The sequence below is a fragment of the Myxocyprinus asiaticus genome, chromosome 35, assembly GCF_019703515.2.
Source record: "Myxocyprinus asiaticus isolate MX2 ecotype Aquarium Trade chromosome 35, UBuf_Myxa_2, whole genome shotgun sequence".
In the NCBI taxonomy this organism is placed as follows: domain Eukaryota; kingdom Metazoa; phylum Chordata; class Actinopteri; order Cypriniformes; family Catostomidae; genus Myxocyprinus; species Myxocyprinus asiaticus.
This window is the reverse complement of record NC_059378.1, coordinates 31223624-31247397: the sequence shown is the minus strand read 5'-3', so window position 1 is coordinate 31247397 and position 23774 is coordinate 31223624.

The following is a 23774-nucleotide window of genomic DNA, read 5'->3' as shown; positions in this document are numbered from 1 at the left end:
AAAACAAATTCCAGCTGATATAAAACCACTCAGATTCCTCGGACAGACAGACGAATGTTCAGTGAGACAGCTGTTATGAGTTCAACAGATGACGTAATCATTCCAGTGTCCCGTAAAAAAACTCAACAAAACAATCTACAGTCAGCAGGAGGAATAAGCACGAAGAACGAACAGATTAATCCACAGCTGTTCCAAAGGAGTGTTATTCAATAGAACAAGCTCCAGCCGCTAGGCGGAACCAATGCAAAAAGAAACAAAACCGGCATCCTGGTTCCCCGGATGGTCAAGTCAATTCACTCGGAGGCCGTGTAAAGGTATATACCATGACTTACACAATCCGTCAACTTTATAAAAGACATCCTTTGTTAGAGCATGTAGATATTTTGCGGTCATCCGTAGTGTCCACTCTCAAACTGGCCGGGAACTTCAATGAAAAAGTAATCTTTCTTCAATGCAAAAGTTTCTTTAAGGAAAAGTGTTATTCACAAAACAAGCTCCAGCCGCTAGGCAGAGCCAACACAAAAAGAAAAAAGAAACCAAAATGACACCCAGCTTCCTCAAGAGTAAGTACAGCGAGTCGACCCACTCATATGAGAAATACCCAATGGTTTACTCAGCCACTGATTCAATAAAAGACATTGCCTGATTGGGACAAGTAAATACTTTGCGACCGTCCTTCGTTTCGATTCTCAGTTTGGCCGGAAACATCAAAGCAAAAGTAATCTTTCGCCGATGTAAGAGTTTCTTACATTCCTTGAACCGATCGCGTTTCTCTCGTCGAACTCGCAAAGTCCGGGAACAAGAAAATATTATGGTTCTTCCAAGAAAGCTTCCCTTTGCTCCTCGCCTGGCGCAACACAAGATCTTTATCGGATGATCTCAGAAATCTGGCCAGAATCGATCGGGGCCTGCCTCCCTCAGCAGATCTGTGAGCTGGGACTCTGTGAGCTCGCTCGACTTCCAGCTTGTGGCCTGTTATGTCGAGCAGACTCGGGAAAAACTCATCTAGGAATTTCATCATATCTCTGCCCTCCTCATGCTCAGGAATTCCAACAATTCGATCATTATTCCTGTGGCTTCTATTCTCAAGATCGTCAAGCTTTTCAAGGAGATGTTCCAAATCAACTTTGGTTGTGGGCGGATTAGTGGTTAATTCCCTCTCCGAAGATTCCAAAAAATCGATTCATCTCTCAGCATCTGACACTCTTGTAACTAGTTCAGAGAATTTTATTTCCATCGCCGTAATCGATCGACGTATTACAGCGAGATCTTCCAAGTCAGCAAAAATCTTCGTCAACATCACCGACATGTTGGACAATTGACACTGGATCACCTCTCCAGCCGCACCATCCAAATCGAGTCCCTGGTCTGTAGGCCTGTCGGGGCTTTCATCCTGAACACGTAAGTGTCTTTTAATGTCTCCAGAGCCCAAGGATTTTGACTTCTTTGTTATATTTTGCATCAAAGAGCAATTGTGTAACTGGGTGTATCAAAATTCACTAGATTATAACATGAAAATAATAAAAAATTTAGCAAAGTGCGCAGAGCTCGTCGCTCACACGTCTGCTCCTTGCATGGCGTCACGTGACCCCCGTTAATTGGCTAATTTGAATGTGAAGGGGGCAAAGCATTTGGCGGCAGTTTCTCAAGCTGGATCGTCTTCAATTCGTGACTTCGTGGGACCTCCATCACTTGCGAGAGAACAGTTAGGAACACGGAGCAGTTAAGTTAATACTGTGGGTGCAGTAGTAGTGTGACACGTCTATACTCTTAAAGTTGTGCAGCTTTTTCAACAAGTAGTGGAGTACCGTCAGTGTCATATTACTACATCACGTTTAAGTGATATTCATTTATAATGTGTTCCTAGTGACGGGTCGTTCATGAACGATTCGTTAATTTTGAACGAATCTTTTATATGACTCAGAAAAAACGAGTAGTCTCAGAGAGTGATTTGTTCATTATTTTGTAGCTGCACATGCGTAAAAACCATGCTCGTGTTTCTTTCATTTTAAAAACATTAAAAAAAATTAAAAAAACAAACATGCATTTCCATTTAGCTATTTATATTAATACATAAATGTTTGTATTATTTGTATGAATTCATCTCATGTTCACATGGATTGTTATTAAAAGTATTTGTAGTTTGTTCAAGTGCTCTTGTATTTTTCACTAATTCCATGTTGATATGAGGGAGGCAGATATAGCCAGGGAACTAATGGCGATCAGGTGCCACTCATTGGCAGCAAGCTGGCATGATCAGCGTTACTATGGAAACAATCACGGCTTCCATGGCAATGCAGATTACGCGAGTCAACGACACATGAACTCAACAGAGAACCTGATGATAAACAAAAACAAACCAGCGGACTGATCGAGACCATGACAACAGATTCCTCACATCTCATTTCAACATCCCTTAATGATCATCATGGAAAGTACTTAGCCACGCCCTAGCAACCATTTTGAACACCCTAGCAACCAAACCCCATTGACTTCCATTCAAAATGGCTGAGAGTGATATATTTGGATCAGAATGTCCTAGAGAAATGACAGTTTGCTTGTTTTACTTAGGTGAGCAATCAGACTTCATGTATCCACTTGGTAAAACTACTTAGGCACGCAATTGCAACCATTTAGAGCACCCTAGCAACCAAACCCCATTGACTTCCATTCAAAATGGCTGAGAGTGATATCTTTGGATCAGAATGTCCTAGAGAAATGAAAAGGAGCCTTTTGAGTATCACCTTGGTAACAGCCTAGCAACCAGATGGGGTTACCCAAGCAACCAAGTAACAAATCACATATCTCTGCACCAGAACAATGTAGAGACTTTCCGGTTAAATTCATTTGACTCAGGATAGCAAGGAACCTTTTGAGTATCACCTTGAAACTGCCTAGCAACCAGATGGGGTTACCCTAGCAACCATGTAACAAATCACATATCTCTGCACCAGAACATCATAGACACTTCAGGTTTCTTTCATTTGAATCAGGGTAGCAAGGAGACTTTTGAGTATCATCTTAGTAAATGCCTAGCAACCAAATGGGGTTACCCTAGCAACCATGTAACAAATCACATATCTCTGCACCAGAACATCATAGAGACTTCCGGTTTCATTGATTTGTCTCAGGGTAGCAAGGAGCCTTTTGATTATCACTTTGGTACCTGCCTAGCAACCAGATGTGGTTACCCTATCATCTAGAGGCACTCATGACAAAAAGAAATTCACCGAATTTTGATAAACCATACCGTTTTCGAATGGCGCTTCAACAAATTTGACAAAGAGCACGCCAAAATGGACGTGAGGGTATATCTCTGTAATGCTTTAGCGTATTCATACCGATCTTATTATTTGTCATAGGCACCATGGCTCGAGGGTGCCTGCTCAGTTTCAGAACAGTGCCACCTAGTGGTCATGAGATATGAAAAAAGCACATTTTTGCTTATAACTTCTGAACAGTTTGTCATAAAATCATCAAATTGGTCTTCAGTGGGGTATAGTGTGTCCAACGATATGAAAAATTCCTATGTCGGCCATTTTAGATGTTGGCCATTTTGAATTTAGTCATAAAATGCTGTATTTTACGACTTGGCATATCGTTACAAAACTTGGCATGTGTTTTTGGCACCATGCTCTGAAGTGACTGAAAATGTTTTGGGACAGTGCCAACTTGTGGTCAAAAATTATAATGCTATTTCTAAAAATGCTAATAGCTATTGACTCCTTTTGCCTACTGTCATGAGACTGGTCTTGATAGATTCCGTGGTTCATGCCGAGAACAATGATATCAATTATGTCATGATCAAGCAAACTTCCTGTCCACCATTTTTAAATGTTTTGAAAACCTACTTATTTAAACTCCTCCTAGACTGTTTGTCCGATTTGCATGAAAATTGGCCTGCATCATCTAAAGGTAATCACGACAAAAAAATATTCACAGAATTTTGATAAACCATACCGTTTTCGAATGGCGCTTCAATGAATTCGACGAAGAACGTGCAAAATTTACCTTGAGGCCGTATCTCCACAACACTTTGAGGGATTGGGACAAAACTTGGTACGTGTCATCATCATTAGGCCCTGAGGTTACCTGGACAGTTTTGGCGCTCTGCCCCCTTCTGGTCAGGATATAGAAAAATAGCTATTTTGGCTTAGAACTCTTGAACGCTTTCCTGCATGATAACCAACATGCCCAGATACTACCTGAGCAGTTTCAGAACAGCACCACAAACTGGACAAAAATTCTAAGAACTAGCTATTTTTAGTTATTTTTAAAATAAATGTTTTTTTTATGATTGAAAGTTGACCTTTTCTAACTCCTCATATACTGTTCATCGGACTCTAACCAAAAACATGTCACAAAGCTTCTTTTGCTGCTCATGGTGCCAATAATTGGCTTGACTCCGGTATCACTGCTTGCAGCTATATTTAGGGGTCAAGCCCCGAAGGGGCGAAAGATCCCTATAGTTTTCATTAGTTTTCTTCTTCTTATTATTAGGGGTCAAGCCCCGAAGGGGCAAAAGACCCCTATTGTTTTCATTAGTTTTCTTATTATTATTAGTGGTGCTTGCGGAGCAAAGCATCACTATTGTAATCTCACATACTTATTATTAGTGGTGCTTGCGGAGCAAAGCATCACTATTGAAATCTCACATACTTATTATTATTATTATTATTATTATTAGTGGTACTTACGGAGCAAAGCATCGCTATTGTAATCTCACATACTTCTTCCTCTTCTCTTCTTCTTCTTATTCTTCCGTACAAAACTTCGGCACCTAACTCATCCCACACCGTTTGGTGTAGACCCAGGAATGAGGTGTCAAAAACACCTGTGCTATGACTTTTCTAAGGGGTGGGGGGTACGTGCACCCCTGGGGGGCACAAAACCGTCCCAAAATGTCCCATTGACTTAACATTGAAAAAAATTTGGGTGGACTCCTTTCATTTGGTCTAGCAAGTAGTTTGCAACTATAACATTACATTGGGGGTAAGATATACCACTGGGGGGTAAAACCGTCCCAAATCTGCCCCATAGGCATACTATGGTAAGGGATTTTTATTCCTACTATGGCAGTCAATGCAAAAAAGTTGTCAGATCATTTCTCCCGATCAGAATGACATAGAGACATGGGGGCAGGCTCATTTCGATCGGGCTACCTATCACTCTTTAAGTATCATCTTGAAAATGGCATAGCAATGCCATAACAACCATTTATGGGACCCTAGCAACCACCCCCCATTAACTTCCATTCAAAATGTCTCAGAAGGACATCTTCAGAACAGAATGTTGTAAACACTTGGGGATTGGCTCTTTTGAGTCAGGTTAGTAAGCAGCCAATAAAAATCACTCCGTTCACTGGCTAGCCACACCCTAGCAACAATTTAGAGCACCCTAGCAACCAGACCTATTGACTTCCATTAAAAATGGCTGAGAGGGATATCTTTGGATCAGAACATACTACAGACATGGCAGTTGGCTTATTACACGTGGGTGAGCAATCAGTCTTCATGTATCCATTTGAAAAACTACTTAGCCACACCCTAACAACCATTTAGTGCACCCTAACAACCATCCCCACTGACTTCCATTCAAAATGGCTGAGTGTGATATCTTCTAATCAGAATGTCCTAGACACATGTGGGTGCTCTCATTTGATTCAGGCTAGCAAGCAGTGTTCAAACATACCCTGTGTTTGGGGGTAAAATGTACCCCAGAAAAACATACCACAAAGTCCCATAGGGTACTATGGGAAGAGAAATTTGTTCCTACTATGGCAGTCAATGCAAGAAAGTTGCCAGATCATATCTCCCAATCAGAATGACATAGAAACATGGGGGCGGGCTCATTTCAATCGGGATACCAATCACTCTTTAAGTATCACCTTGGAAATGGCACAGCCATGCCCTAACAACCATTTATGGGACACTAGCAACCACCCCCCATTAACTTCCATTCAATATGTCTCAGATGGATATCTTCAGAACAGAATGTAGTAAACACTTGGGGATTGGCTCTTATGAGTCAGGTTAGTAAGCAGCCAATAAGAATCTCTCTGTTCACTGGCTAGCCATGCCCTGGCAACCATTTAGAGCACCCCAGCAACCAACATTAATGCTTTCACTTAGAGTGTGATATCTTTGGATCAGAATGTCCTAGAGACATGACAGTTGGCTTGTTTTAATTGGGTGAGCGATCAGTCTGCAACTATCATCATGAGAACTACTTAGCCATGCCCAAGCAACCATTTAGAGCACCCTAGCAACCAAACACCATTGACTTCCATTCAAAATCACTAAGATGGTATCTCAGGATCAGAACGCCGTAGAGACTTCCGGGTTGACTTATTTCACTCAGGATAGCAAGGAGCCATGTTAAGTATCACCTTGGTAACTGCCTAGCAACCAAGTAAGAAAACATATATCTCTGCACCAGCAAATCGTAGAGACTTCTGGGTTGACTTATTTCACTCAGGATAGCAAGGAGCCTCATTAAGTATCACTCTGGAAACTGCCTAGTAACCAGATGGGGTTACCCTAGCAACCAAGTAACAAATCACATATCTCTGCAACAGAACATCGTAGAGAATTCCGGGTTGACTTATTTCACTCAGGATGACAAGGAAACATGTTAAGTATCACCCTGGTAACTGCATAGCAACCAGATGGGGTTACCCTAGCAACCAAGTGACAAATAACATATCTCTGCACCAGAACATCGTGGAGACTTCCAGGTTGACTTATTTCACTCAGGATGACAAGGAAACATGTTAAGTATCACCCTGGTAACTGCATAGCAACCAGATGGGGTTACCCTAGCAACCAAGTGACAAATAACATATCTCTGCACCAGGACATCGTGGAGACTTCCAGGTTGACTTATTTCACTCAGGATGGCAAGGAGGTTTGAAAAGTATCACCTTGGTAACTGCATAGCAACCAGATGGGGTTACCCTAGCAACCAAGTAACAAATCACATATCTCTGTACCAGAACATTGTAGAGACTTCCGGGTTGACTTATTTCACTCAGGATGGCAAGTAGCCATGTTAAGTATCACCTTGGTAACTGCATAGCAACCAGTTGGGGTTACCCTAGCAACCAAGTAACAAATCACATATCTCTGCACTAGAACATCGTAGAGACTTCTGGTTTTCTTCATTGGACTCATGGTAGCAAGAAACCTTTTGAGTAGCACTGTGATAGCTGCCTAGCAACCAGATGGGGTTACTCTAGTAACTAAGTAACAAATCACATATCTCTGCACCAGAACAAAGACTTCTAGTTTAGTTTATTGGACTCAGGGTAGCAAGGAGCCTTTTGAGTATCACCTTGGTAACTGCCTAGCAATCATATGGGGTTACCCTATCAACCAAGTAACAAATCACATATCTCTGCACCAGAACATTGTAGACACTTCCGGTTTCATTCATTTGACTCAGGGTAGCAAGAAGCCTTTTGAGTTGTACCGTGTCAACTGCACTGCATCCAAATGAGCTATCTATCTATCTATCTATTTGATAGACTGAATGGTCTTATAATCTTTAAACTTTGAACTTTTAAAACTACTACTTAAACTTGTAACTACTTCAAACTTAAAACCTTCAAATTTCAAGCTTTTACAACTACTTCAAACTTTCAGGCTAGGCTTTCTCAAGCCAACATCAAAGTTTGTCTTGATGAACTTTTTTATCTAGTTATTATTCTTTTTCTTCCGAGACTAAATTTCTGACTCTAACTCCTCCCAGAGCTTTTAAGCTACATGCATCAAACTCACCACAGACCTTCAGACTTATCCTGAATAGTGTGCTATATCTTTTCTAACTGATCGGAATTACTGTATTCCAGTATCAGACTTCTGAAAAGGCATCATATCACTTTGACTTTTCCAGTAATCACTCCACCACTCATACTTTCTATCACTCCATCATTTTTTTCTATCTTTAAATCACTCTTTTTATTCTTTCTTTCACTCTAACACTTTAACACCCTAGCAACTGCATGCAACCTAGCAACCATTTAGTGCACACCAGCAACCAATACCCATCGACTGCCATTCAAAATAGCTTAGATGGATATCTCCTGATCAGAATGTCATAGAGTCTTCAGGTTTGACTCATTACACAGTCCAGTAAGCAGCCTATTTAGGATCACCCTGACAATTTCCTAGCAACCAGATGGGTTTACCCTAGCAACCAAGTAACAAATCAAATATCTCTGCACCAGAATATTGTAGAGACTTCCTGGTTGGGTAATTTATTCAGGCTAGCAAGGAGTCTTTTGGGTATCAGCCTGCATATCTATCTATCTATCTATCTGCCTGCCTGCCTGCCTGCATATTTATCTATCTGCCTGCCTGCCTGCCTGCATATCTATCTATCTATCTATCTGCCTGCCTGCATATCTATCTATCTATCTATCTGCCTGCCTGCATATCTATCTATCTATCTGCATGCCTGCCTGCCTGCCTGCCTGCCTGCCTGCATATCTATCTATCTGCATGCCTGCCTATCTATCTATCATCAACTTTCAGACTAGGCTTGTCACGGGTTAACCTGTTGACTGTATAAACTTGGACTTACAAACATACACCCATATCACTTGTACTGTGCATTGCCGGCAAATTAACATCTGTGTACACATCAGGAAGCTGTTATGGAGTTTTTGTGTTGTTCAGTCCAAGTTTGTTACTGCTGAGTTTTCAACTCCTTATAGTTTGTTTTCTTACAAGAGGTCCCAGCTAAGCAAATAACCACTGTACTCCTACGATTTTTCTCGCAGGTTGGCATACCTCGGGAAGTGCTCACAGATCACGGCCCAAACTTCATGAGCCACACCCTACAAAAAGTATATCAATTGCTGGGCATAAAGACAGTGCGAATCACCCCTTGGGAGGCCACTGATAAACCAGGCAAGAAAAACATTCTCTCCTATGTGCTAAAGATGAGAGAGCATCTGCAGAAGACAACAGCCCTTGCACGAGAAAACCTCCTGCAGTCTCAAGCACGCCAAAAAGAGTGGTACGACTGAACAGCCAGATCCCAACGTTTGAGCCAGGTGAGAAGGTTTTGTTGTCGTTAACAACGAGTGAGCATAAACTGTTGGCTAGGTGGCAGGGCCCCTATCAAATAAAGCGGAAGGTGGGCCCTGTGACATATGAGATAGAGATCCCATCCAGGATCCAACCCTTGCAAATCTTCCATGTCAACATGTTAAAGAAGTGGTATGCTCATCCCACACAACCAGACCCTACATCTGTGGAAGTAGCTGGAACAGCAACAGCCTTGTTCATGAGATCCATGGAGGGAGAGGAGGAAATAGAGGAACAATACTTGCCTGGTCATCAGGGCAACAGTCAGCTGAACCTTGAGCACCTGGAAGATGAACAAATGCAGGAACTTCTACAGTGCCTCCCCGCCCAACTCTTTATGGAGTCACCTGGCAGAACAGGCATGATCCATCATCATATCACTCTCAAAGATCCCAAACCCATTCGTCAGCCAGTATACCAGGTCCCAGAGAGACTTCTGCCAGTTATGAAGGAAGAGTTGGAGACCATGCAGAGTCTTGGTGTGATTGAACCTTTAACCAGTGAATGGAGCAATCCCATTGTTCTAGTGCCTAAGAAGGATGGCAGTCTTTGACTCTGTCTGGATTTCCGCAAGCTCAATAGTGTGAGCAAATTTGACCCGTATCCCATGCCAAGGGTAGACAAGTTAGTGGAGAGTCTTGGAAGAGCAAAGTATCTCACCACACTTGACATCATCAAGGGATATTGGCAGTTCCCATTAAGTCCAGTGAGTAAGATGACTGCTTTTAAAACACCCTTTGGACATTTTCAGTTCCGTGTCCTTCCCATTGGGCTTCATGGAGCTCCAGCTACTTTCCAAAGGATGATGGACCAAATCCTCTGTGGGACTGAGAAGTTTGCTGCTGCATACTTAGATGACATTATCATCTAGAGTCAAACTTGGCAGGAGCATCTGGATCATCTGAAGGACATGCTATTAAGAACTAAGAATGCTGGTCTAACCATCCGCCCAGACAAATGCACCCTAGCTAGGACTGAGACACAATACCTAGGGTATGTGTTGGGTCATGGAGTAATACATCCACAGGTGGGGAAAGTGGAGGCCATCAAGTATTCAGAACGGCCGGTGACCAAGAAACAGGTCCGTATTTCCTAGGACTTGTGGGGTGGTACAGGCGTTTTATCCACAACTTCTCTGAACAAGCCTTTAACCTAACTGATTTAACTAAAAAAGACAAGCCAAATAAAGTGAATTGGACTCAGGAATGTGAGAGGGCTTTCCAGGACCTAAAGGACTCCTTATGCACAGAGCCTGTTTTATAGAGTCCAGACTTTGAAAAGACTTTCACAGTACAGACCGATGATTCTGAGCATGGCACTTCAGGAAGGTCAAGGGCAGCTCCAACCGATTGCCTACATCAGCAGAAAGCTCCTTCCCCGTGAATCCAGGTATTCTACGGTTGAGAAGGAGTGTCTGGCAACTAAAATGGGCATTGGACTCTTTAAGATACTACTTGATGGGAAGCAAATTCAAACTTGAGACTGATCACAGGGCATTGGCCTGGTTGGGTCGTATGAGGGACACAAATGCCCGTATCACCAGATGGTTTTTGGCCATCCAACCAGTTGACTTTGAAGTTTTATACAAATCAGGGTCACAAAATTGTATAGCAGATTATCTCTCTAGGACACCTCAGGTGTCTGAGGAAAGGGGGAGAAATGTCACAGGTTAACCTGTTGACTGTATAAACATGGACGTACAAACATACACCCATATCACTTGTACTGTGCATTGCCGGCAAATTAACATCTGTGTACACATCAGGAAGGTGTTATGGAGTTTTTGTGTTGTTCAGTCTAAGTTTGTTACTGCTGAGTTTTCAATTCCTTATAGTTTGTTTTCTTAAAGTTTGTCACTGTTTTTCTAAAAGAACAAAATGCCAGAACATACAGTAATTCATGTGACAATTACCTTTAATTTTCCACAAATCTGGTAGCAGTTAAACTTCCCAGTTCACACTCTGTACAACCAAACCAATAATCTGGGTCAAACTGCTTTTTAAAGCAACAGCCACATCACTTCCTGTGGAAGCTACCATTTTGGTGTGATGTCAGAGGGGAGCATTTAGGAACAGTTGTTTTTGGCCATTTAATTTTTTGTTAAACTTTCTTCTGTTAATGGTTGTTGTATTACCTGTTTGGGACGTTTAAGTCTTGTTGTGTTGGGTGTTTATATTATTTGATTTGATTTTTGCTAACTTTTAGTTTGTTCCTGTTAAGTTGGTATGCCCTTTAGGTGGGGCTTTAGTCTATAAATAGGCTTGTTGGCTGAATGCATTCAGTTCTGATTGTGGCTTGAGCAGTGTTGCAAACTTGGGCCATTCGGTTTAGCCAAATTAGCACATTGTTGCTGTTTTGTTTTATTTTTGTTCAGTTTTTATTTATTTTTTGTTTTCTCCTGCACTGTAAATGTTTTTGCACTTTCCAATAAAACACCATTTTTGGATTATGCATCAACTTTTTGTACAGCACGTCATTTCCTTTTTCCACTCCAACTGTTTGGCCTCCTTACAAGGCTTTTTCAAGCCTAGTCTGAAAGCCTAGGCTTTTTCAAGCCAACCTAAAGTTTGTCCAGAAACTTTTCAATCTAGTTATTATTTGACTATTTATCAAAACAGACATTTTAAAATATTTTTATTGTACGACTTTTGAGCACAGAATCAATGTGCTGCTTTTTTCATGCTTTTTTATAATACTTTTTGCTTGTGCTTTAAGCAACACAATAATCATGCAGTAACACATGTTTGTAATGAGTGATATATGAAGCAAAAAAATCAGAGACCCTCTGCTTGAAATCCGAACACAATTGGCCAAAAGAAACATATTACCTTATGTTTATGGTATTGATGCCTTTTTAAAGAATAGTTCATCCAAAAATGAAAATTCTCTCATTTGCTCAACCGCTCTGATGGTGTGATCCACAGCTGCTGTGCATGCAATGATAAACAAGTGAAATTCCTGGAAGGGCTCTTTCCGAGTCTGCTCGACATGACAGGCTATAAGCTGGAAATCAAGCGAGCTCACAAGTTTCCGGCTCGGTGATACATCAATTCAGGCCAAATTTCTGAGATCATCTGATAAAGATCTCGTGTTACACGAGGTGAGGAATAAAGGAAGGCTTTCTTGGAAGAACCACAGCATTTTCTTGTTCCCAGACTTTGCAAATTCGACAAGAGACAAACGTGATTGATTCAAGGAATGCAAGAAACTCTTACATCAACGGAAGGTCGCTTTTGCAATGATGTTCCTGGCCAAATTGAGAATAGATGCTAAGGATGGATGTAAAATATTTATATGTCCCCAGCAAGCGATGTCCTTCATTAAGTCAATGGAGTGAGTATGTTATTTTGTGGTACTCACATTGCAGCCGAGTGGACTGACTCACTGAACATTCACTTGACTGTCCGAGGAAACTGAATGCCTTTTTTGTTTCTTTTTGTGCTGGTTCCACCTAACGGCTGGAGTTTGTTTTGTGAAGTAACACTCCTTTGGGACAGTTTTGTGGGTGAATCTGCATGTTCTTTGTGCTTATGCCTCCTATTGGCCAGAGTTTGTTTTGTGGAGTATTTCTTGCAAGCCATTGGAGTGATTAGGTCTTTTGTTGCACTCATGTAGCAGCCGAATAGGCCGGCTCACTGAACATTCCTTTGACTGTCCAAGGAAAATGAGTGCCTTTTTTTGTGCTGGTTCCACCTAGCGGCTGGAGTTTGTTTTGTGGAGTAACACTCCTTCGGGACAGTTATGTGGATGAATCTACATGTTCTTTGTGTTTATTCCACCTATTGGCTGGAGTTTGTTTTAGAGATTATATTTTGTTGTGTAATTCTTTCTCACAAAATTTGTATAGAAACACCAGACTTCAGCAATCCAACGGCAAAGTTGTTGCATGGGCTCTTGTAGGCGTACATGGACTGTTTGAGTTTAGAGGCTGTTGGTGCTCTCGTGCGCGGGTGTGCACTAATGTGCACATTTTTCTTTTTTCTGTTTGTTTGATGCGAGGGGAAGTTTGGGGTTTGATTGTTGCACTATTACTGGAATGTGGTCTTTATAATTTTGTTTTTGACACACAATCTGTTTTTTTTTTTTTTATATGTCAAAATGTCAAATGTTAATATAAGTGGATTGTCTCTCTCCACATTGAATATGAATGGGTTGGGGCACCCCATAAAAAGAAGGAAGGTTATTTCTCTTAAGCGAAAGATATATGATATAGTGTTTCTTCAAGAAATGCATCTTTCTTTGCAGGAAGCTGAAAGATTTGGGAAGATATGGGGTGGACATGTTTTCTTTAGTGCTGGCTCAAGTAAGTAAGCATCTACAATTCAAATGTCTCAAACAGACTAAAGATAAATTAGGAAGAGTCATTATTGTTTTAGCAGAAATTCAGGGGCAAAGTCTTATTTTAGCTAATATTTACACACCTAACGTTGATGATCAGGGCTTTTTTATAGATCTTGAAGGGATGTTGCAAGTCGCTGGCACCCCTCATGATATAATATTGGGAGACTTTAATCTTTTGATGGACTCAGTCCTTGATCATAGAGAAGCAAAAGTGTGTAAGCCCCCTAGAGCAACATTAACACTTCACAGGATGTGTAAAAATCTTGGTCTTACAGGTATTTGGAGACTTTTGAACCCATCTGGTAGGGACTATAAATTTTTTTCATCAGTCCATAAGATTTATTCTAGAATAGATTTTTTTATATATCTAAATCCCTCATTTCATCTGTTGTTGATTGCACATTTAGAAACATTTTAGTCTCAGATCATGCCCTGGTGAGTTTAGAGGTGTTGCCAAATATGGAGAAAAGGAAATCATATAGTTGGCGCTTTAATGTATCCCTTTTGCAAAATCATGAATTCCAACAAATGTTAAAGGCTGAAATCAATGTTTATATGGAGACCAACTGGTCCTCAGTATCCTATGTGGGCGTGGCTTGGGAGGCACTTAAGGCGGTTCTTAGGGGCCGGATCATACAGTATGCCTCATTCACCAAAAAATCCAAAGCATGAGAACTCGTGGAGTTGGAAGGGAATATTAAAAGTGCCGAATGTCATCTGATGGCCTCAGAGAATTGACCCAAATGAAATACAGATATAATACTATTTTGTCATGGAAGGTGGAGTTTTGGCTATTCAGGGCAAGACAGTCATACTTTGAGTTGGGGAACAGGGCAGGAAAACTTCTGGCTAGGTATATAAAACAGAGAGTTTTTTTTCTACCATTCCCTCATTTAAATCTGCTGGTGGTGAAATATTTACCTCAGCCATTGATATTAAGAATGCTTTTAAAGAATTCTATCTTCCACATCTTTGTCTACTGATGAGGATATTAGAAACTTTGTGGAACCATTAGAACTACCAAAACTGACGGTTGAGCAAAATAATTCTCTTGATCCTGAGATTACCTTGGTGAGGTAATTAAGGCCTTGCCTACAGGCAAGGCTCCGGGGCCAGATGGCTTTGCCGCTGAGTTTTTTAGATCTTATGCTACAGAACTGGCTCCACTTTTGCTAGAAGTTTATACAGAATCATTAAAGAATGGAAATCTTCCGCCAATCAAGATGCAAGCCCGGATCAGTCTGATTCTTAAAAAGGACAAAGATCCAAGAGAGTGTAAAAGTTACTTTCCAATTTCCCTGATCCAGCTAGATGTTAAAATATTGTCAAACAATTTTGGCTAACCAATTAAGTAAAGTTATGACACCTCTTATACATATAGATCAGGTGGGGTTTATTCAGGGCCGTAGCTCTTCTAATAACATTAGGCATTTCATCAATATCATATGGTCAGTGCCAAATGATCAGAATCCAGTCACTGCCATCTCACTTGATGCCAAAAAGGCATTTGATATGGTAGAATGGGATTATTTTTTAAAGATTTTGGAAATGTACGGGTTCGGGAAAAATTTATTGGTTGGATCAAGTTACTTATAGACACTCGGTAGTGGTGGTACAAACGAATTGATTAATTTCAGATTATATTACTCTGGATAGGGGCACCTGGCAGGGTTGCCCGCTTTCCCCATCATTGTTCTGTCTTGCCGTGGAACCATTAGCAGCCACGATAAGAAAGGAGGATGATTTTCCAGGGGTGGTGGCGGGAGGTGTGGCGCATAAGCTTTTGCTTTACGCAGATGATATTTTATTATTCGTCTCCAACCCTACTAGATCTATGCCTTGCCTCCACAGAATTATTTCTAACTTCTCGTGATACAGAGTTAATTGGTCTAAATCCGAAGCTTTGCTTCTGACAGCATACTGCTCTGTAACGGCTTTTCAGCCGGGTGCTTTCCAGTGGCCCAAACAGGGCATTAAATATTTGGGTATTTTATTCCCAACAAATTTGTGTGATTTAGTTAGTTAATTTTGATCCTTTAATAAAAAGGTTTTCGAGCGATGTGGGCAGGTGGGCTGCTTTACATTTATCTATGATTGGGAAGGTTAATGTTATTAAAATGAATTGTATTCCAAAATTCAACTACCTGCTACAGTCTCTCCCTATAGATGTCCCCCTCGCTTAAATCAAGCAATTTCATAGCATAGTGAAGTCCTTCATTTGGAATGGTAAACATCCCAGATAACATTTCATTAAGTTGCATAGGCTGATTGACAAAGGTGGGCTAGGCCTACCCAAGATTTTGTTTTATTATTATGCATTCAGTCTCAGACATTTGGCTCATTGGTCGCATCCACCTGAGAGAGCCCCTCCCTGGTTTTGTATTGAACAGGAAGTTCTTGCCCCTATTTTGCCAATGCAAAGCCTTTCTATCAAACTAATCAGAGAAGTTAAGTTACACCCCTTTATCTCACATTTGCACTCAGTATGGACAAAAGTGTCCAGAGTGTTTAATTCGGACATTCATTTAAATGTTCCCTCGAGCATATGTCTGAACCCAAAATTATGTATTAATAAGTCCCCTTTCTGTGGATTGTGAGGGAGGTTAATACACTCGGTGACCTATATGAGAGTGGAGTGTTGAGATCCTTTGAAAATTTGGTTCAACATTTTGGGATTCCCAGATCTCAGTTCTTTAGGTATTTACAGCTGCGCCACCTGCTCTGTACTATTTTTGGGAGTAGCATACATCCCCCAAAACGGCAGATACTCTGGGAGAGGTGATTACTGCTTTTGGAAAAGGTCATGAGGCATCAGTGTACTCCCTGCTAATTCAGAGTCTGGGAGACAGAGCTTTAACTTCTATCAAGAGATTATGGGAGAAAGATTTAAACTTGAGTGTGGGCTAGGATTCTAAAAAACATCAAGTCTGCATCTAGAGATACAAGGGTGCACCTTATGCAATTCAAGATTTTACATCAATTCTATTGGACCCCCCTCTAGATTGTATAGGCTTGGTCTTAAAGACACACCCGCCTGCTGGCGATGCCAATCAGAAGTTGGAGACACAACCCATGTTTTTTGGTGTTGTGTTAAGATCCAAGAATTTTGGTTGAAGGTTCAGAGTTTTATGTGTGACGTATTGGGCACTCAGATTTAACTTTGCCCCAGATTCTGTATTTTAGGCGATGGGGCAGTCATTAATATAGAGAATAAACACATAAAAAATTGGGTCCTAACCAGTGTCATGATCGCCAGACAAGTTGTTTTAAGGGGATGGAAGTCGGTTGGAGCACCCCCATTTCAGGATTAGTGCTCAGAGAAGCTTTCGAAGAAGGGTCATCTAGAAGACTGGGAAATTTGGATTTGTTTGTTGGGAAATGGGGCAAATATTTGGTGTTCTTGGAGGGCTCTCGGGGTGGGGAAGTGGAGAGAGAGGTGCAGTTATTAATGTGTGTGATTATTATATATATTTTTGTGTGTGTGTATGTGCTCATGTGTGACCACAGGGGTGTTTGTTGAGGGTCAGGTGGGTTTGGGGATTGGGAGGGGGAGATGTGGTAGTGGGGGTTAAATGTTGATTCTGTGTATATATGTTTTGCTTTTCTTTGTTTGTTGTGTGAATCAATAAAAATGTTAATCACAAAAAAAAAATCATATATGGTTCTGGAGTTAATTCAACTGCATTGAGCACAGTTGCACAATTTGGATTTTATTAAGTTATAGCATCTCTTAGCTTCAAAAATGAATGAAACTTGGAATGTAAACTCAAAGTGTTCTCTTGTCTATGTGTACAAAGTTTTGTTAAGTTTGAAAATTGTGCTCACAAGATACAAGCTAATTAGACATTGTATGCCACACCCCAAAATAAATTTGTAAATATCTTCAGAACAATTCGACGTATCAAATCATTTTGTCAGGGTGGTCTGTAGATGATACATGGAATTCCCCTTGAGGTTTTCACTGACAATGGCCCACCCTTCAGCGGCATGGACTTTCAACAATTTGCAGAGGGCTGGTACTTTAATAATGTTACATCATCACCTTATCACAGCCAAAGCAACGGTAAAGCAGAGTCAGATGTTAAAAAAATAGCAAAAACACTGATAAAAAAAGTCTGCCTTGGAAGGAGGAGACCTCTGGAAAGCAGTTCTGGCATGGAGAAACACCTCAACAGAAGGCCTTAACAGCTCTCCAATTCAAAGGCTCATGTCAAGGCGAACACTCACCACCCTACCTACTGGAGAGGCGCTACTGCATCCTAAAGTAGTGGAAGATGTTGTCATAAGAAAACTAGCCAAGGGCATAGCAGTGAAGCAGTGCTATGACACTACAGCCCGTGACATGCCAAGCATAATTCAAGGACAGACAGTGAGGGTCCTTTTTCACCCTCACAACTCAATGAGTACTTGGGCTCTTGGCATTTGTATTGACCAACTTAGTGACCATTCCTACACTGTGCTAGTGAAAGGCAAGAAATACCATCGTAACAGAAAAGACATTCGTCCAGTGCCTGAACAGTTCAAAGTCACCTCACCAGCAGACCAACCCACCTTAAATGATGACTACTGGGGGACAGGAGAGTCCCAAGACTTCCCAGATGGCACAGCACAGCAAATCACAAACAGAGAAGCTACCTTACCCCCTACAGCCCCGGTTCTAAGACACACAAGAACCAGATCCAAAATCAAAAGGCCTGCTAGATACTCTGACGACTATGTTATGGAAAAAAAAAAAAAGAAAAAAAAAGAGAGACAAAAAGAGACATTCAGACAATCGAGCAAAATCTTCATAATTTACATTTGCAGAATAATGTCATACTAGCATAACTCTTCATTAAGCTATTCATCATAGAATAACAGTTAAATCTGTTCAACCTGTTAATCTGGATATTGGTTGCCCTGGTTAAGTTTTGTGGTGTTCAAGTTTAAGAACATTCCTTTGTTATGTGAAGGGAGACGTTACGATATAGGTGAGCCAATAGATGACGCCATTGAACTATGGTAAGGTGGGAGCTACACAACCAATAGGGGTGTACAAAAGACACAGCTGCATGAAGCCTGTAATGCTGATAGGTATTGGAAATTTGGAATACACATCTCTGATGACCTTTCATGGTCCCTGAACACCTCCTCCTCAGTGAAGAAAACACAACAGTGCCTCTACTCCCCAAGAAGAAAGCATGCCTGAAAACTTCCATTCTCCTCAGCTTCTACAGATGTGTCACTGAGAGTACTGACAATCTCCATCACTGTCTGGTATGGCAATTGCTCTGTCTCACGCCCATTTCACACATGATCCGTATGCAGTAATTATGCTGTTCGTATTCTTTTTAAGTGCCTATGTTAACAGGTTAGTGCATTCAGACTACACGCAGTTCCAGCACGGCAATGCGTTGCAGGAGTGGTGCAGAAGCAGCAGTGCAGCAATCGTTTCCGGTCTGAGTCTATTTTTGCTGTGTTACATGCACTGAATTAAAGTGATAGCACATTGTTCGTGGTCAAATGAACATGGATTGATACGAAAATTTAGCAATTTCACCATAAATGCATATAATTAAAGTCTACTGTTTCACAGTCACCATATGATTTTCAGCCCTGGGTAAAGCAAAGAAAACCAAAACACACTATTACCAGGAGTTGCAAAAATAACAAATGCGATCAGAAGTATATCTAAAGATTTTTTTCATGCAAAATACACTGCACAGCATGTTATATTGTGTATGGGGGAGTGGGGGAGACACTCGCATCTCAGCAGAAAGCGGCAATCATGTGACAGTCTGGTGGTGAGAACTACACCTTACCTACCATTTGGAAAAACAAGACAATGGATGACACTCGTCTCATCGTGGAGGTGGAAAAACACTATGTTCTCAATGACCCGCAGGATTTCTTGTATAAAGACTTAAATGCAAAAGAAAAAGCATGAAAGGCAGTTTCCTCAGCTGTTTGTGTGGGTGTTGTTTTAATTTAAAATGTTTAATATTTTAAATGTTTAAAATCTAAATAATGGCGGACTATTACCCATTGTTGTATTTGTGGTGTACAGAAGCCGCGGATCAGTTGTGCACTGCAAACGCATCTTACGTGAAAGCGCAGAAAGAAGGCCATCACCATCGGGAAGGACATCACTCACATGTCACATGGCATGTTTATTCCACTACCTTCAGATCGGAGGCAAAGGAGCATTTATGCAAAGACTACCAGACTGAGAACGTTTTTTTCACCAGGCAGTCAGAATTCCAACATCCCGATCTTACTGCTCACACAAACATACATGACACATCCACAAGGACTCATCTGAATCTCCCCCATATACTTTATTGCACTAATTAACAAACTACCTCACCTTAGCCACATGAAATTGACAATTGCTGTAATAATGCAAACAATTCATCTGTCATTGTTACAGGATATGGCAATGATATATGCTGTTATGTCAATTTATCTGTTGGTTGTATTTGCACCACTTGGATTTACATGTCTATTGTTACCATGTGAATCACACTAAATGATGTGTTGCATCATGCATTATGTGTGCATTGTATATGCCACTTTATCTATTGTTTGTATTTGCAATGTTTGTATTTATGTCTTTTATCTCTGTGCATGTCTATTATTACCATGATACATGTATTTGAAATATGTATTTGAAATACAAAATACTATTTTGTACTTTGTATTTTGAAGTCTTTGAAAAAAATCAAATGTAATTTGTATTTAAATACATTTAAGTATGGTATTTTTATATTTTAAAAATACTTTGCGCCAGTCAACCTCTCTATCAGTGTAACCCCAGTGGTAATATTACCATCAATACCTCTATGGATCTTACTACAGCCAAACGTTGATTTATTCCTATTGGAAGCAAGACAAGATAAGGGTCAAAATGCAGAATTAACAAAGGAGAATCAGAATTAACAAAGGAGTATATATGGACTAAGTATGAAAGTTATTTACAGGTTTTTACAGATGCATCTAAAGATCCAGGGAAAAGTCAGGTGGGGGTAGCATACATCATCCCAACATTGAAAGAGGCAGAAGGAAAAAGGATATCAGATCAAGTTTCAGTGTTTACGGGAGAATTACTAGCAATTTTGCTAGCAATGAACAAAATAAAAGATATGGGATTAAACGAAACTCTCATATGTTCAGATTCAAGCTCTGCCCTGTTAAGTCTGGAAGCTCAACAGTCTGAATCTAGACAAAATATACTGATGGAGATTCTTCAGATATTATATATAATGCAGCAGACAAATAAGACAGTTCAGTTTTTATGGGTTCTTGCGCATATTGGAGTATCAGGGAATGAGGAAGCAGATAAATTAGCAAAACAAGTTATGGCAAAGGAAAATAATAAATAATAAAAAAAGGAGTTAAATCATAAATGGCAATTTTATTGGGATAATGAACAAAAGGGTAGGCATCTACATTTAATACAACCATTAGTAGGAAGAGGAAGGAATTCAGCTGGGAGGAGAAAAGAAGAGTGTATTTTATCTAGACTCAGACTGGGACATACAGGACTTAACAATGTATATAATAGGAAAACATCTTAAAGGATTATGTGATTGGTGTGGAGTTAGAGAAACAGTGGAACATGAATTAATACAGTGTAACAGATATACAGAGGAAAGCTTTCCTTAAGGAAGCTTTTAAATCCAGTAAGAGGGGATAGTCTATTAATAGAATTTCTGAATAGAACTCAGTTAATTGAAAGAATATAGCTAGGCCATACATATTTTTCTTTTTCTTCCAACTCTCACTGGGCAGTGAGGGACTTGGGGCTGAAAATGGAGAAGCTGAACACGCAGCACCATCGGAAGCACGAGTCCTGAAAGGTCTGGGGAGAGAAGGGAAAGCGTCTCTAATCCATAACCCACAGTAGGTGGCGGTAATGCTCTATTTTAGAATGCGAGCCGCAATAAAAAGAAGAAGAAGAAGAACCTCTATATCAGGCTACTGATTTCCTGTATCAACTAGTTCAGACACGCGACACACCCCCCAAACCCAACTTTCATGCACTTGAGCTGCAGCTGTACGACTCCATCTAGAATTGGGTGAGTGCATTTTCAGCATTCCTGCAAGGAAATAAGGAATAACATAAGGTGAGGATGTGATGGTTGATTCTACTTGTTGGTTAAGGTTAAAATGGAACATCGTTCAGATTTGCCTTCAGATAACATGAAGAAATAAAGAGCACTGGCGAGGGGAAAAATAGCATTAGCACTGGACATTAGCACTAGCCAGTCTTGATAGTTAATCAGTTGTTGGTTTTAGCAACAGCTTGTGTATTTATCAACTAGCAAGTAAAATGTGTTTAAGCATTACTGCTTGCTAGGGCTGGGCGATATGATGATATTGTGCCGATGATATAAAATGTCAATCGACTGAACTTTTTCTATATCGTTTATGTCGCAGTATGCAAATATATCTGCGCAGCTTTTAGTGGGCAGGCGCTAAATGGTCAAATACACTCATAAATATGTTAAAATCTGAGTATTCACATAAACGCAGTCGGTTATGTCTTGAGGGAATGTAAACAGTTCCCTTAAGACGGATGTGTATCAATATATTGGATCTGCACATTAGGTCTTAAAGTGACAGCAGCCTAATATACCTGCTGTTGTCTATGTCCTTAATGTTAATCAAACAACAAAAGAAAAAGACAAAAATCATTCACTGCTCTTGACTGAATCACTTTTGTAGCTTTAAGTGTTAGTGTGTATTTAATTTACAAAGTGAAGACTATGCAGCGTTTTATTTTACATTTGTTTACTTTATTCAGTGTCTGGCGTATTTTCTACCTGAATACTACTGTTAGATTGACCTATCTGAAAAACTTAAAGCACTGTTTATTTCATTTGTATCTTTGTTCTATAGTATTTATTTGTCCTATTGCTTGTCATTTGTTTCTTTGTTCTCATTTTATTACTGACTCTTTACTTGTCTTCAATAATCGCTTGAGAACTTTTTACTTAGATTAGTTAGGTTAGTATTAGTTTTTGCCGTGGTATCGATAACTGTGAAATTTCACTGGTATCTAAAAATTTGGTATCGTAACATCCTTATTTCCAGCAAAAAAATAACTATATCATTATATATTGTTACTGTCAAATAAAATGACTCCTATTGTGATATAAGATTTTGGTCATATGGCCCATCCCTACTCCTTGCTAGACAGCAGGAAAAGTTCCCACTGTTTTACACGTGATTTATTAATAGTGTTCACCACATATAATAGGCTGCAGTGTAACCTGGTCAGAAATAAGTATAGACATGGCTGCTATTTAACATTTTGCGCTACATAAGTTTATTTGTAATTGCCAGCAAACAAGCAATTAAGAAGAAACTGCAAGGAAAGGAGGTTATGGTGACAGAATGGCAGAGAGAGCAGAGATGAGATAAGATATTCAAAGTCTACAGTAGGCCTATGAAGTTTCTTCATTCACAGTGCCTATTTAAATTGGCTTAACCATGCAATATAACAAGGTTAGTCTTCTGTTCTATTTAAAAATGTGTATGTTTCACATAAATCATTTCATGCATAAAATTAATAAATGGTCTCCCATCCATTTTACTGTGTTGACCTGGATGAATAGGACAATGAGGATTCATCAGAAATTCCATCAACTAGTTCAATTGAGTGGGTTAGGTCGGCAATATTGGATGGCAGATACTTTCAGATTGTGAAACAAACAGAACTGGGCCAAGTTCAAGTTGAATGTAAATTGTGTTCAAAAAACAAAAAAAACATCATATCTGGTTCTTTAGCTGCAACAACAAATTTTAAAGTTCATTTAAAGAGGATGTACCCTGAAGCACTCCAGGAATATGAACAACACAAGCAGGACGTCATGGCAGCGAAGAAAAAGACACCAGCCAACACCAAATACAGGCAGACTAAGTTGTTTGCAGGATCCTCAGTGGTGTCACAAAAATGATTAGATGAGCTGATTGTTTCCTTTGTTGTTCAAGGGATACATCCACTCTCAACAGTTGAGCAGAAGGAATTTGTTGACTTGATTCAAGGACTGAGCCCACACTCATCTGTGATGTCAAGGAGAACTGATTGATGTTGTATGTTGTATGTTTTATGATCAACAAATCCTGGTATGATCAGAGGAACATACATTCTATCAAGTCTTTCTGCTCTCCTGATCTGGAATTTCTCATGCTTCTCTGCTGACCATTCTGGCTACCAAGGGAATTCACAGTGGTCATTATCACAGCTGTGTACATCCCCCCACAAGCCGACACAGACTGGGCACTCAAGGAACTGTACACGATTATAAGCAAGCAGGAAACTGCACCCCGAGGCCGCGTGCATTGTGACTGGGCACT